The sequence below is a fragment of the Macadamia integrifolia genome, chromosome 6 (genome assembly GCF_013358625.1).
Source record: "Macadamia integrifolia cultivar HAES 741 chromosome 6, SCU_Mint_v3, whole genome shotgun sequence".
Taxonomy (NCBI): Eukaryota; Viridiplantae; Streptophyta; class Magnoliopsida; order Proteales; family Proteaceae; genus Macadamia; species Macadamia integrifolia.
Window position 1 is genome coordinate 12,911,417 of NC_056562.1, and position 15,447 is coordinate 12,926,863.

Consider the following 15,447-nt stretch of genomic DNA (forward strand, 5'->3'; position numbering starts at 1 on the left):
ATGTACAATGGAGATGAGTGGCAGTTGGGAAGAATATATACCTCCTATGGAGTTTTCCTATAACAACAGTTACCAAGCTACAATTGGGATGGCTCCGTATGAGGCATTATATGGCAGGAAGTGCAGACCTCCTTTGTATTGGGATGAGGTAGGTGAACGTCGAATGTTAGGACCTGAGATGATACAGATGACTTGTGACAAAGTCGACATTATTCGAGAACGGATTAAAGCAGCTCAGTCCCGTCAAAAGAGCTATGCGGACACTCGCAGAAAAGACATCAAATTTCAACCAGGAGAAAAGTTATTTCTCAAGATCTCTCCTACTAAAGGGTTGCAAAGGTTTCACCGAAAGGGGAAGTTGAGCCCAAGATACATTGGACCATTTGAGATCTTAGCCCGGGTTGGCTCAGTAGTCTATATGCTTGCTCTGCCACCTTCACTTGGGGACGTTCATAATGTATTCCATGTATCCATGCTGAAGCGATACATTCATGATCCCTCTCATGTATTACCCGTGGGGCCAGAGTACCTTGAAGCTGACATGACCTATACAGAGCAGCCAGCTGAAATTTTGGACCGAAAGGTGAAAACCCTTCGCAACCGCTCCATTTCCTATGTAAAGATGCGATGGGCTAATCATTCACTTGAAGAAGCATCTTTGGAGAAAGAGGATGAAATGCAAGCCAAGTACCCTTCTCTTTTTTATCAACCAGGTACGCAATTTCGAGGACGAAATTTTTCAGAAGGGGGGTAAATGTAATACCCTACTTCTTAAACCCGGTCTGATTACACGGTTGACCTGGTTTAACTATGAAGGACCCGAACCGGAGAGACTCAGAGCGGGTTCCTTATGGACTATGATGGCAAGGGTGACCTTAAACACCGACTGGCCCAACAAGTCCGAGCCAGTGCCAGAAGAGACGGGAATACCCAAGCCGTGTGCATGCACCTATCATAAGGCCATGTACGGATAAAGCAGGTATGTAGCCGTATATTAAGGTGCATACGTATATTACACCGTATGCCAAGGGTGAGGTTCGTGCCGAGGGCCAAATTCTGTCAAAATCCCAAGTTTTGGCCCTCAGGTGGGCGGACAGGTGGGCGCATCCACCCACCTGAGTGACCCACCCATGTGAATTACTTAGTATTTTAAAGAAGTATACATAGCATTTATACTTTCTTTTCTTTTCTCATTTATGACACTCGTACGTTGGTGAGAGGAGTAAAGAGGAGAGAGAAAAGTAAGGGAAGAAGAAGGGAAGAGAAGGAAGAAGAAGAAGAGATGGATGTCATCGGCGCCGAGGCTTGATCTCCCTATTCCGGCGTCGGAAGAGTGATCTTCAACACTAGATCTACATTTAGAGGTAAGCAAGGTTGGGTTCCTTAAACTTTCACCTTACCCAAGTAAAACCCTTTATTCGAGTAGGGTTTCTTGAGATCCTGTAAATTCCCTTTGAAATGATGAATCTAAGGTTTAATAGATGATTTATGTATTGATCTTGAAGGATTTGAAGAGGTATTGACAAGGTTGGAGAAGCATTGTGGATTTGAAGTGATTTTGGGGGTTTGAAGGTGTTCTTGAGCAAAGAAGGCAAGATGGCTTCCCATCACTTGAATCTAACCTAGATCTAGGTTAGAACCATCCTATAAGACTTTAAAAGTGTGAAGAATGGGTTTGGAAAAGCCTCATTTGAATCCCCAAAGAATGGAGGAAGTTGGGAAGAAACAGCAGGTTTCCCGCCAAGACCGATGGGCCATCTGGCCCACCTGTGGGCACCCGCCTGAGAGGGCAGGGCCCTCGGGCACAATCGACGGGCCAGACCGGCGGGCTAGTCGGTGGGCCACCCTGCCTGCTGGTCTTAGCAGACCCCCTGGCCCAACCGATTGGCCAAACCGGTGGGCCGACCTACCCGTCGGTCTAGACCGATGGGCCGACCTGTGGGCCAGACAGGTGGGCTGTCTGACCCACCTGAGAGGCTCCAAATGTGATTCTTACGTCCGATTGGACCCAATTCGGACGTGTGACCTTCTTTTAACGTTCTAAACATGATTTTATCATCGGATCTCATTAATTTTGATCCTAAGATGATGAAATACTAACCCCGCTCACTCATGTTAGGTTCACCAAATCTTACGCTTCTCGCACCGGATCTCACCTGTACCAAACGGGAATCCTTGTACACTACAGGTAAGTGAGGAGAGGACGTTTGGCCTTGTTTCAAGGCATTGTTTGGCATTCATTTAATTGTATCTAGTCTAGCCACGCCATCATGAAAATGCTATGTAGATTAGTTCATCCTCACATTGTTATGCATGGGTGTTATGTTTACTTTTCATATGCCAAGTGATAAGATGCTTGTGTGATGAATGTTGACATCATTGCTCATAATGCATTAATAGACTAGATGCCGTAGTCGGCTTGGAAACGAGTGCATTAGTGGCCCGTGGTATGGGATGCAGTGGCACTATGCAATCGTACGATTATCATATAGGAGCATGCGGTTTAGGATTTTCACCACCCCGTGCTACGACCCTTCCCAGCAGGGGTTAAGGTGTTGGGTTACCATTTGGGGGGAAGCAATGGTCGCGGTTGTCGGGTCACTGTGGCGATTAGACATAACGCCCGGTGGGTCATTAGGACAATCGGTAACCCCGGTGGTATATTCAAGAGGGTCAATCGTACTGCTTTTAAATTGCTGGAGTCAGCACCTTTAATTTCAGTCATTTACTTTTCTGTTGAGAGCCGGTGGTCGACATGTTTTTACTTTTCTGAGTACTCATGGTGGGCCTTCTCCGACAACCCTATAGGTGTATCGTGGGATGGAGTTCGCGGCTCGTACCCGGAGTATACGCGCATTATGGCTGTAGTAGCACTAAACCAAAGACTTAGTAATGTTGCCTAGGTGGATGTGATTTAAAATGTATTGCATAGCATGCAGTGCATATGATTGTGTTTTGCTGTGTGGACTGTTGTGTGGTCCATCTTTCCACTTACTGAGCTAGTGAGCTCATCCCACGTGTGCACCTCTTTTTAGATGATTTTACAGGTCATCCATCTGAAGAGCATGGGTCGGGTCCCACAGTTGAGTTCCCTGAAGAGGACTGGTGGGCCCCTGAGGAGTTAGAGCACGGCACTGATTGCTCATGCGTGAGTTGTGCTGCAGGACCGCAGTTCTGATGCCGAGCTGAGCTCCACTTTTAAGGCCGAGCTGAGCTCTACCATGTGATGCCGAGTTGGGCTCAACCTTTGATACCGAGCCGAGCTGTATACTCTGATTTTTTATGGTTTTCTTTTTGTACTTGATATGTGAATTGTACTTTTATTGTGTAATTATCATGCCTTCGGGCCCACATGTATATAACTATTATATCACAATTCGGGTATCAAGTATTAGGGGAATATTCACAGGTAAACCAAGTCTTCCGTTGATCTGATAAGCTTTTATTAGTTGTGTGTATGCTGTGGTGGAATACAATATCAGATGATCCTGGCAGGTTTGGGTTAACCGGTGTTAACCTGGTCACTGGCCCGGTTCGGTGTGAATGGGGTGTGACATGTGACCTTTGCATCTAAATCAATCATTGATCCTAGGTACCCTTGACATCCATTTTCTAACAACTTCACTGTTTATAGAGCGGAGATGAGGACCTTCTTAGCCCGCTTTATCATATCCGCTTGGTATATCAGTTCCTTCCCTTTATTATCAATCACTTTAATCTGTTTCTCAGCACACATCACGCTTGCTCGATCTGCTGATAACCAACCCATGCCTAGTATAACATCAAAGTTTTACATGTTAAACTTCATAAGTTGGGCATCTAACTGCTTTCCACTGATCTCAACGGTGCATGGCCCATATACTTCTTTCAACTACGAAATTTTGCCTGAAGGTGTCCTAACTATCATCTTATACTTTAATATCTTGGGTGTCATGTCAAGTTTCTCAGCAAATCTCTTTGATGCAAATGAATGTGAAGCCCCTGAATCAAACAAGACATATGCTGGTATACCTAATATAGGTAGGACACCTAATACAGCAATGTAAGTAAAGCATGTCATCAATATTTACCAGAAGGAAATTCTCAAATTAAATCATACATGCTATCACTTCTGTGCTAACTTCAGCTTCCTCAGCTGACAAAGCATACATCTTCCCTTGCGGTTGACTCCCTTGAGTCAAAGCAAGTCTGTACCCAGAAGGCTGGTTGGCTGGTAAAGCTGGTCGAGCTCGGCAATCTTTAGCAAAATGCCCATATAAATGACAATTAAAACAACAGTTCCGTAAAGCTTGAACCGAAGCAGAAGCTCTCTGAGCCTGGCCTGTAGCAAGTGGAGGGCAAGGTGGCCTAGTAGTTGTGGGTGTCATACTAGTATTTTGGTGAAAAGATGTAGTACCCGACCCACCAGTGGGTTGAGGAGGATAACCCGATGGCCTATAGGGTTGCCTGTATGAAGGACCAAATCCGTATGATCCACAAAAATTCTTACTCGGGCCACCCGAATCCGTATAAGGGTTCGCTCTCTTCCACACTCCAGGTGTAAGGGATGATTTACTTTTCAGCTTATCTTCAATGGTTTTGGCCTTCTGTACAATCAAGGCATGTCAGTGAGATCTAATATCTCAAGTATCGTGCCAATGGATACCTTCAATCCTTTTAGAAACTTCTTGCCCTTTTCTTTAGCCGATTTCATGTGAGGGGGTGCAAAGTAGAATAAGGCCTCATACTGTTTTCGATAATCAAGGACAGATTTTCTTCCTTGAGTAAAGGCCGAGAACTCCGCTTCCTTGCAATCTCTAAAACTCCGAGGGTAGTAATTTACTAAGAATAGCTCCTTGAATTGCTCCCCATGTGGGTTCTGGGTGTGTGGCAAACAATATGGCTTTTGAGGCTTGCCACCAGGAGTTGACCTCATTCTTAAATTGTAACCCTGCACAAATAATCTTTTGAGCATCAGTGCACTCAATCACTTCAAATATCTTCTCAACCTCTTGGATCCATTGGTTCGGTTCCAAAGGGTCACCTCCCACCTTAGTGAATGTAGGTGGTAGGTTCCTTTTGAATGACTCCACTACTCTTGTGGTGTGACCCACCGGCTGAAAATATGGTGCATATGCCGAATGGTACAGGTAAGGAGGTGTCATCCTATATAAAGGTGTACCCTGAGGTAGTATGGGTGGTGTACCTCGAACTTGGTTTTGAGGGTTGATGCCAGGTGGTGTACCTCCAACCTGTGCCTCGACACTAGGCCCACCAGTTGGACCTTGTGGAATATCTACCTGGGGAGGCTGACCTGGTAGTGTAGCATACCATTGTTATTCCATAGCAGTCATAAATACCTACTATTACCAGAGAATCTACTGATGGAGAATCTGATTCGATTATTGAATCAAGTTCACAACATCACCAGAGGTAAGTACCGGTGGAGGATCAGGAAGTGTAGCCATGGGTGGATCCTCATAAGCCACATTCTGATCAATTGTCTCTTGAGGTTGTGGGTTAGATGTTTGCCCCATAGGTTGAGGCCTCCTATTGATTGGTGGCCTACCAACAGGACGAGGACCTCGAGCGACACCCTCAGATCTAGTGTATACCGTTGCTAATGTGCCTAATTTGCATAAAAATTTCGTATATGTTAGTATTACAGCTCATTACACAATTGTTTGTAGGTTAACTCGCAACTTCGTGCACTTCCATCCCAAAACAATCGAAGAAACATGCACATAATAATTCAAACTCCAAATTTGTATTTCATTATACGTGTCAGCCCAAATCTCCCCTATAAACTCATAATTTTTCAAAAATGACCTTTAAACCCACCAATGCAAGCCATATAGGACCCATGGGTGACATCTGACAGCCACTGCCAAAATCGACGGGCTAAAGACCGGTGGGCATGGCTGGCTGAACCCCTCTGGTTTCATGCCCGTCGAAGTTGCTCGAGACCTACGTTTTAAAGGGTTTAAACCCCTATTTTTTCGTTTATTCTCTCTCCTTTCTCCTTCACTTCAACTCAAGCGATTCTTGGGTGATCCCATATGACTCAACTCGCCGAATCGACGCAATGATCCATCCAAGTTGTATTATCTCTCCTACAATCATCAAGGTAAGTTCTCAAACCCTCTTTTTCTCTCTAAAATCTAGGTTTATCCCTTTTTTATTGAAAATCGTCAATGTGGTTGGAACTTTGGTTTTTTTTTTTTTCCTCTATAGAAAACCATTTAAAGCTAATGTAGAGCTTAGATTATGGTTTCCAAGTACTTTGATCAGTAGAATGGAAACTTTGAAGCAATTTTCCCTTTTTTATGCCCTAACCATCGATTTTAGGGCTTTTACTGCTCATTTCTCTTCTCTTTTACTGCTCATTTTTCTTCTCTATGTAATTCTAGCATTCCATTTGTGATTTCTTTGTTTCCATTGCAATATTGGGCTTCTATAGTGTTCACTATTCACTTCATTGCATACTTTGCCCCAATTTGGGCAGCATGGTTGTTCTCAACCTTTATATAGACTTGCCCAAAGGAGAAGGCAACTATATTAAGGAATTTTTTATACTTAGCCATTCTTGAATTCATTGGTTATATTTGAATCCTAATTCTTCAAGCACATTATAATCATAAATAATTGTCTCCATTGGAATGTAGACATTTCATTTGGCTAGGCTTCCAAATTTAAAATTTCCTACATGCTTGGTAAACTTGTTTGAAATCCTTCCATTTCTTATTTCGGACCCAATAGTGATATGCTATCTTTTGTTTAATCTAGTATTGTACCTTGTGTTCTCTTGAAAGCATCCATTCATATTCTATATTCTTGGACTCATTCATGTATTAAGACTACATCTCATTGGGATCACTGTATACAATCACCACATGCATCATCTCATTAAGTACTTTGCATCACTTATGTTTACTTAGTGATTTCCATCATCTTAATCCTTCTTACCTATGTATTGAATCACTTGGCTGGTGTAGGTATTCGGGTTTCATAACATGTAATATGCTATCTTAGATCACATTTCCTAAAACTTTCTGCCATATGCTATCATAGCTCATTATATTCATTTCTTTGATTCCATTTCTACTATCTGTCTCAACATGGTACTCCTTATACTTTGACTTCTCATTTTACATCACGTACTTATCTCTTTTCTTTGCATTTTCAGGATGCCACCATGAAAAGGCAAGGAACTTATCGATCTCTCAAAGAAGAGGAAAGCTTCCAACGCTAAGAAGAAAGAGGTGGGGTCTAGTTCTTCAGCCCCATCACCATCTAGAGAATGGGAGGATCTTGAAGACCCATCAGACTATGATGAAATGGTCTTCTATAGTTCGAGAGCTGCATCCTCGTGGGGTACTTTCTACTCACTACCTGTGATGTTGGAGAAATAGGTGGTTTTTTTCCCGTATTCACCTCTTAAAGAGATTTTTCGCTCTTGGTTGGGAGTCTATCTTCAACATCAACCAACCGTGCTACAAGGGCTTGGTAAGGAAGTTCTACTGCAACCTTGAGGCTACAAAGGAAGAGGGGGAGTTTGCCACAATAAGTATGGTGAAGGGTGTGGAAATCATCCTGACTGTGGATAGACTAGTAGAGATTATGGGTATCTCCTTAGAGGGCATCCACCACTACAGTCCTCCTAAGACCAGAGGCATAGGCCCACTGATGAGCCGAGATATATAGGAGCACATCTATGAGGTGATCAGTGGCTCATGAGCGAGACCCGCATCTGAGTTAGCCTTTTCCCCTGCTGGCAGGGTGTTTTCCAGATTAGTGCAGTTCAACCTAGCTCCTAGGAGTGGTCATAGGAATCAGGTGGGTTTCATGCCAACCTACCTAGCTGCTTGCTTGTTGTCTACCCTTGAGGCAATGTACCTAGGCTGTGCCTTCCCTACTTCATGCTGAGGTCTATGCACCACCACTTCATGCATCCAAAGGACACAAACCTACCCTATGGCAGAGCTCTCACTCGAGACTTCGAGCATTTTATGATTGACCTTTTCTGGGGAGGTGGGATCGATATCAAGGGACAAGTTTCCAGAGAGGAACTTAAGGCAGATGAACCTGCGTGCCTTGATGGTAGAGCCTCAGACAGTCGAGGAGTAGGGGGAGGATGTGCCCATGGATGAGGATGAGGATGAGCAGGATAGAGATGACGGGGACTATTTCCCGTGTCAGGAGGAGGGTTTCCAAGCCCTGATCATGAGGATATCAGAGAGGAGGAGGCGTTAGAGGAGGTGCCATTGGATACTAAGGCGGCAGATCCAGCTTATCCTGGAGCTAAGGGTTCTAGATCAGCCAGAGCTAGTGGCCCAGATATCCCTAGTGCTTCTAGCACACAGACCTCAGTCCCCCCACCTACCGAAGAGGCATCTGTCCTACATGACCTACTATCAGAGTTGAGGACCTTAAGGGAAGGTTAGGCTGAGCTCAGAGTTGAGTTTGGAGAGAGTGTGGCTAGGGAGCAGGAGCTTCTCAAGAGAGTGGATGAGAACACCAATAAAGAGCTCCAGATGTGGAGGCAGTTTGGAGAGATGGAGTCCAGGTTTCAACGACTCACCTGGGATATGTACCACACTTCTAAGGTGATCTCTGTGAATGTCTGACGCGTACAGAGGAGAGTGATTTGCCTCTATGATCGATTTACTCATTGGGACACGTGTCTTGGCATCGACTCTAGGGTTCACTTAAGAGAGCCTTTCAATGTCTCTAGTGACGACTCTGACTAGTGATTTAGGCTAATGGCCTATTACCCTCTTCTGACCTTTTACTTGTCATTTCTACTTGTGTACTTAAAATTTGAATTATGATTTTGATAGTAATTGTAAATTTTTGAATGGTTTGCTTATATTAAACTGCATGGTTTGATGGTGGCCGTGTCAGTTATTATATGTTATTATCATATTATTTTTGCTATCTATCAGGTTTCATGTTGAAAATTTTTTGTTTTCTCATTTTACACCGTTGTGCTGTCAAAATTTTGTTAAAATTTTCGCTAACAAGTGAATTCAATTATGACAATTTCAAAACTAGGTAACCAGAATTTATATTATTAATGCATGTATGCCATGAAATGCAAGAGTTGTAAATTTTTTAATTTAATTAAGGCTTTTTAACTTTTCATAAGGTTTTTATCTTCACCCACCTCAGACCTATTATAGTTTCTATAGGATCTAAATAGTATGTTGTAGGTAGGTAGAGCATCGCGCTCTAATACCACCGTTGTTACGCCCCTCTCATACAAAACCGAGCCGGTAGAGTTAACTCACAAACCTGCCATGATCAACAATATAGTAACTGCAATATAGCATACATCTACTAAACTAAAATAAGACCTGTATTTTAAGTGGAAGACCTGTTCATAATAATACTTGTAATTGTTTTTCAAATACTTAAAACCCAAATTAAGTTATAAAAGTTATATACATTTCGGCCCGAAAGCATGATATATACATAAAAATATAACAATTTAAGCATCAAGCCATCAAAAGGGAGTACATCAAAATAATAAAAAAATATCACTCAGGAGTCACTGCTGCCATGTCCTCACATGTGTAATCGGCACCGTGCTCGAACTCATCAGGGACCCACTAGTCCTTAGAGGGAAACTCCATAGTGGGGCCCAGCTCCTAATCTCCAGGCGAGTAACCTGTAAAATCACCTAAAAAGAGTTGTGCATGTGGGATGAGCTCTTTAGCCTAGTAAGTGGACAAAAAGACCACACAAGGAAAACCACACAAATAGTCATAACAGATATGCACCTATATGTATGCAATTCATTTTAATCCTTTTAGCCTAACAACATTACTAGGTCATAAGCTATGTGCTACTCACAATCACAGTGCGCGTATGCCCCGAATACTAGTCGCGAACTCCATCTAGTGATACGCCCATAGGGTTATCGAAGAAGGCCCACCGTTTGTACTGAAATTTAAAATACAAGTCGACTCCCAGTAAATTTAAATGATAGAAAGTAAATGGGTGACTCCACCCAAAATAAAAACAGTATGATCGGCCCTCTAAATATACCATCAAGATTACCGACTATCCTAGCGATCAACCATACATACTTCTAACCACTACAGGAGTTCGATAACCGTAACCCGATGCTTCCCTCCAATAGTAACCCAATACGTAAACCCCTTTTGAGAAGGGTCATAGCATAAAGGGGTATATAAATCCTAGCCGCATGCTTCTATATGAGCATAGTATGATTACACGATGGCACCGCGTCCTATTCCACGAGCCACCATGCACTCTTTTCCAAGCTGACTATGGCATCTAAAATCTAGCATGTATATCATGCGCAAATGAGATTTCTCCATCACATACATCAAGACATAATGAATATTCAATCATAATACAAAGCATAGCATATTATGTAAATGCACATTCAAATGCGTGATATGGCATATGTGATGTCTAGTCTACACACAAGTTGTATGATGACATGGCTAGACTAAAATATGTTAAATAATGCATAACATTCTGAAATTAAATCAGAGTCCACTCCCCACTTACCTGTATATGTACACGGTGCTTGTACCCGGCATGTAAGAGATCCGATGTGTGGGTACGTGTATAATGAGTGTAACCTATCATAAACATAATGATTTATGATTTTACTATTTTAGGGTCAAAATCATCATGTTTGAACACTAAAATCGGGTTTAGAATCATAAATGGGGGTCACCCATCTAATTTGAACCCATTCTGGGCATTCTGGAAAGACAAGTGGGTATGAACCAAAGACAGTCGAGCTTCGTAGCCCACTGGTTTCATGCCCGTCGATTACACCAAAGCTCAAAAATTGAGTTCTAGGAACTCAGTTGGGCTAGAACTCAAAGACAGGTGGGTATGAACCAAAGATAGGCGGGCTTCATAGCCCACCGGTTTTATGCCCGCCGGTTACACCAGAGCCCATAATTTGAGTTTTGGGAACTCATGTGGGCCAGAACTCAAAGACAGGTGGGCATGAAACACCCTAGTCTTGAAAGGAAGATTTCCCCCTTCTTCCCCATCGTCTCTTCGGCTTGGAGAACTTGTTTGGGGTTGATCCGGTGACTTAAATCACTCATCTAAGGTCCAATCATGTATCATCAACCTAGATCTAAAATCAAATTAAAAGAAAGAAGGAGATTTTTACCTCTTTCTTAAGAATACAAATGAAACCCCAAATTTCACTTCTTTTACTCAAGAACTTTCAAATACTCTAAATTTTCACCAACACTCCTTCCAAATCCTTCAAAATCATCGTACACACCTTCCATTAGTCCTTAGATTTGATTATCCAGATAAGATTAGCAAGATCCAAGTGAATTCTTTCCCAAAAATCAAAAAGAGGGTGTAAGAAAGGGGGTTTTCACAAGAATCCTTGGAATGTGTACAATACTTACTTCAAATCGAAGATCTCGACGAGTTAATCAGTAACCCGAGCTCAAAATACCAAGACCCAGCTCCAGTGAAGATCTACGGTAGATTCACTTTCTTCTGTCTTCCTCTTTTTCCTTTCTTCTTCTTTCTCTCTCTTCTTTACTCTCCCACCGACCAATTACCATTAATGAGGGAAAAGACAATAAATGTCACCCCTTTTACACCTGGGCCCCCAAAAATATCTTCTAGTCATAGGTGGGTACATCTCAGGTGGGCATTATCAGGTGGGTATATCTCAGGTGAGCATATCTCAGGTGGGTATATCTCAGGTGAATATACCATTTTAGTTAGCCCATTGCTAGTGTTCCACTTGGACATCAATGGGGACAAACCCATACTTATAATTAAATTGCATTGGCACCTAAAATTACTAGCACGTACCCTTACTTTTTGTACATGGTCTCGTGCATGCAAGTGCAAGACTTGGGTGCGCATATTGCAATTGGTACCCTCTCGGTCTTGTCGGGCCAACTCGAGTTCAATGTCACTTTTGCTACCATGTTCCATATGGTACTTGTATCAGTTCACTATGGTTCAGCCCCTATATGATCAAACCAAGTCAATACAAGTAATTAGACCAGGTTTAGAAAGTATAGTATCACAAAGCCAGTGAAAGAGAGCTTAGTAAGATAGGCATATGGACAAAAGGATAGCCAGAGAGTGGATGCGAAAGCTTTGTCCAGGCATTCTTTAATTAGAAAAGGTGGTTTTTGTCTGTTTGACCAAGTGAAGTGGCTTCTATGAAAGTTGATTGGTTCTAGGTTAAAAGAAGGGAGAAGATAATTTAGAGACTTAGAGGATGATATAGATCTGATAGGTTTAGCCCCCAAATTTGTCCGAATCAGAGAGAATCTCATTGAAATCTCCGAGAAGGACAAGAGTAAAGAGTTGGAAGAAAAGAAGTTGTGGACCTTAGACCATCCATCCTTCCTTGGTCCTGGTTAAGGAGGATCATATAAACAAATAAGCTGCCAATAGTAAGGTATTTCCAAAGATGGTCGAAAGACCAAAGAAATGAAAAAGGATCCTTTAGAGACCACCGGAGCCCAGAGAGAACCAAAAGAAAGGACCCACAAACACCTTTTTCCCCGTCAGCCCCTCACTGTTAATAAAGGAGGAAGTGGTGAAAATTTTCAAAATTTTTGTTCACAAAGAAACACCAAATCAGGTTTGTGCCTGGACAAGTGATAGGTGAGAGACTGTGTTAAGTGAGGGGTTTGTGAAGGCCTCTTACGTTCCAGCAAAAAAACTTCATGATATAAGACAAGAGATAAACACATAGAAAACCAAAATAAAAAACAGAAATTAGCAGAGATAACGAGGAATGCAATAATATAAAAATAATTATATAATAAACAAAGTAACAAAGAATCACAAATAAAAAATAACGGAACCGAACACTGGAAAGATAATAAAATACCTAGAAGGAATTGTCTAGCTAAGTACTTCTTGTGGAACTAAGCAGGGCATAAACTTAGGGAAATGCAGAACCACATAGTAAGAAAAATGGAAAAGGGTGGAATGAGCAAATTACAGTTACCCAGTTCTGCGATGGACTTGTCCTCTCTCTCCCATGGCGCGAGTCACCGTCAGGGATCCCTTCGCCAGTGTGTGGGTCATTCAATGGAGCCTTGTTAATAGAAAAAGCCTCCTTCTCCTTAAAGTGCTCCCAAAGGGTTCTCAAAGTGGCTTGGGTGTTCTCAGAGTTGTGGACAGCATTAGAGATGAGATTACAGAGGTTCTCCATAGAAGTGCTTTCTTCAGTCACCGGGCGTAGACGCTTATGAGGTCTAGGGGTGTCCGCAGATGTAGAGATGCCAGTGGTGTTAGAATCAGATAATGGAGGCTCCGAGGTATTAAAATAGTAATAGTAAATATTCACAGTTTTGGCACGGTGAAATCCAACTGTCGAGAAGTCATAAGAGGTAAAGGTGTACGGGGAGGAAATATCCTTGCTAAGGGATTCAATTCTCACAGTGGAGCAGATAACAGATCAGTGGAAGGGTTGATGGGGGAGCGATTACCATTTTGAGGAATATCGGACATCCCGAAGGGGTTCAACACCATTACCGGATCACCAGATCCGAGAGAGCTGGTAAGGATACAGTCATTCAGGTTATCAGGCAATTGGAAAGAGGCATTATGCAAGCTTTTATCTGACGGCAATTTGTTAGGATTTTTATGTGGGCTTAACTGATACCGATTGATCCATTGGGCCCAAGCAATTATAGACCCACTCTGATTAGGAAACTCCTAGCTCTTTCCATTGTGAGAGTGGAATAGGGTTTTAGGGATTCTATTATAAATAGAATACTGACGGTCCCTGCAGCCATTACTTTACTTAATGCCTTATTGGTTTTGGGAGCACGGCTTTTCTCACAAGAGCAAGTGCACAGAAAGAAAGGAAACCCTAGAGTAAGAGGCTGCAGAAGATCTCAGTAGAAGGATTCCACTTTCGTAGTTCATTGTCATCTTCATGGGAGTAATGTTTAATCACATGGGACAGAGGTTCATGATCTATGTTCATGGGACACAGGTACTTCTTTATTCCCATTTATGGTTCATGTCATGGTTGTCCTATTGATTATTATAGATATGGTAAATCTATATGGTTATGTATTTTAAGATGGGATACTTTATTGTTCTTGATTTAGGGACTACACCTATAATTAATCTTTTATGATTGGTTGATGATTCTTGTATTCTAAACACTATAGGGTTATTCATATGATTAATATGGTAAAGAATTCCCAACAATTGGTATCAGAGCCAACCCTTACAATGTTAGAATCAAGGAAAATTGATTTTGTATAGGGTTTGTGTCCCAAATCATGAAAATCATAATTTTACCAATACTTAAAGATCCCATATGAGAAAAATTTCTTCACAAAAGTTGTAGAGCACGAAAAGACGGTCGCGGCGGTATACCGCAAGTCACCGAAAACCTCCGAACGCGCCAGTACATGCCGTCAGAAATCGGCTGTCAGAGGAGAGAGAAAAATATATATTTTTTTAATTCGAAAAAAAAAAGGCGGCGAGTCATCGCCGGGTCACCTCGGAAACCCTACCGAGTTAACCCGGGGTGTAGTGGGTCAACTCATGACCAACTCTGTTTGACTCGGTCAAAGGTTGATCGGATCGTTGACCAATTGACCCAGATTTTGACCCGTAATCAATATGCCTGAACCGGATTAGACCGGTTGGCCGAACCGGTTGGTTTGGGAAACTAGATTGATTTTGATCTATTTTTAGTTCTGCAACTTCAAATGGCTCGTACGGGCAAACGGTGAAGAATTTTTCACCTTGGTTTTTTACTTTGAGTCCAGTTTTTCGTGCTCTTCGTTTTGATATATTATGAGCCTAGTTTTGATCAACTTTTATGATTTGTTTTGTATAAGTTACAAGTATGGGTGGTTAATGATTCTTTATGATTTTCCTATTAATTGGAAGAAATAAAAGAAAATCAACTCATACATTACTTGCATATCAGAATATGAACTTGGTTATTCTTGGTAATGTAGTTCATGCTTTTGTTTATGAATATTTTTATTCATGCTTAAACAATCCCATTTTTAGCTACCGGAATGAATTTGTAGACTATTACAATAAGATTGGGTGGAATCCACCAAAGTGGTAAAGTTCAACTTTATTGTAATAGAATACAAATCAAAGTCTTCTTTGTTTGAAAAGACAGAGAATAATGATTGGTAGCAAAGTTGCTAATGTTCACCCAAATGTGACATTATCAAAGAAAGGTTAAAGTTAAAGTAAGTGAAAAACAGAATAGGGATTTCTCAACCTAGAAGATGCTGTCCATCCAAAGATGGCGGTACTTTTCGAAAGTTAGAAGAAGTCTCGCAGTAATTGCAGAAACTTGAGTGGATTAGTATGAAGTTCCGGTTGACACTCTTGAAGTAATTGATAATTGAGCATTGTAATGTTTATTTTGTTAACAGTTACATGCTTGTTCTTTTACATGTAAATTGATATTTAGTTCATGTTTAAATAACCCAC

General features: G+C 41.8%; 1 long non-coding RNA gene across 1 annotated transcript in view; it reads right to left on the bottom strand.

Moving 5' to 3' along the window:
• LOC122081482 overlaps positions 1–13,578 on the bottom strand; it is a 48,131-nt gene extending 34,553 nt beyond the window's left edge. Inside the window, exon 1 of the long non-coding RNA XR_006141097.1 lies at positions 12,974–13,578. This is a non-coding gene — a long non-coding RNA (uncharacterized LOC122081482). The remainder of the gene's footprint in view (positions 1–12,973) is intronic.
• Between the last annotated feature and the right edge of the window lie 1,869 nt (positions 13,579–15,447).